The sequence below is a fragment of the Arachis ipaensis genome, chromosome B07 (assembly GCF_000816755.2).
Source record: "Arachis ipaensis cultivar K30076 chromosome B07, Araip1.1, whole genome shotgun sequence".
NCBI lineage: Eukaryota > Viridiplantae > Streptophyta > Magnoliopsida > Fabales > Fabaceae > Arachis > Arachis ipaensis.
In genome coordinates this window covers 171,941-172,748 of record NC_029791.2, presented here as the reverse complement: position 1 = coordinate 172,748, position 808 = coordinate 171,941, and the positions used below count along the sequence as shown (strand labels likewise).

At 23.3% G+C, this 808-nt stretch overlaps 1 protein-coding gene across 3 annotated transcripts in view; it reads right to left on the bottom strand.

Annotated features, from left to right (window-relative positions):
* The window catches only part of LOC107609489 (tryptophan aminotransferase-related protein 2), an 8,567-nt gene that overhangs the window by 6,902 nt on the left and 857 nt on the right, over positions 1-808 (bottom strand). The window lies entirely within an intron of this gene.

The window sequence follows — 808 nt, the reverse complement described above, 5'->3', positions numbered from 1 at the left end:
TATACTCATGATTTAATATTATGATTTTGCTAAAACCAAAAGTTTGCAATAACAATTTGTTTATTCAATTGTTAAAAACATTAATGCATTAACTCTTACTTTTCTTTTTTTTAATAGAATCTTTTTAGTTTTGTATTATTTTTAACAATTACCTAAGAAATTCGTTAGATAAAAATTCTAAAGGTTATATTATAGTTACAATAATGATTAAAAAATTGAAAGCACGAAGTCAAACTACCAAACAATATTTAAAACTGTTTACAAGTCTATACTCTAAATGTCTCTGACATTTTTCTTTATTTTTTGTTCAAAAAATTCAGACGTGATACATCTTTACATAAAAAATAGTATTATAAACTACTAAATAATTTAAATAAATATATTCGATCAAATATATCAAATTATCTAACGAGTTATTTTACGTGTTGTGAGAATCCAATTTTCTGTTTTTGTTGTAAGAGAATAAATTGGGCAGGTTAAATGGTAAAGACTATGACTTGTCCCTTTCTTGCTCAGAAACAAGTGCAGCAAGCAAAGTAAAGAAAACCGGTCCCAAAATTAAAGACTCAAGGCCCAGAGCCAATAACGCACAATATGAAAAGGACTATTCATTCTTCATAATAATAAGTAAAATTCAAATCAAATACAACATTCTTATATTTTTCTTGATTAAGTGATTTTACCATAAGTAAATTTCTTTTTGATAATTTTTTACATAAATGTCAAAATTTTCAGAAAAGAAAATTTTTTAAAAAATTATCTTAGCTTTTGTTATATGAACTTTTTAAATAATTATGCAATTAATATT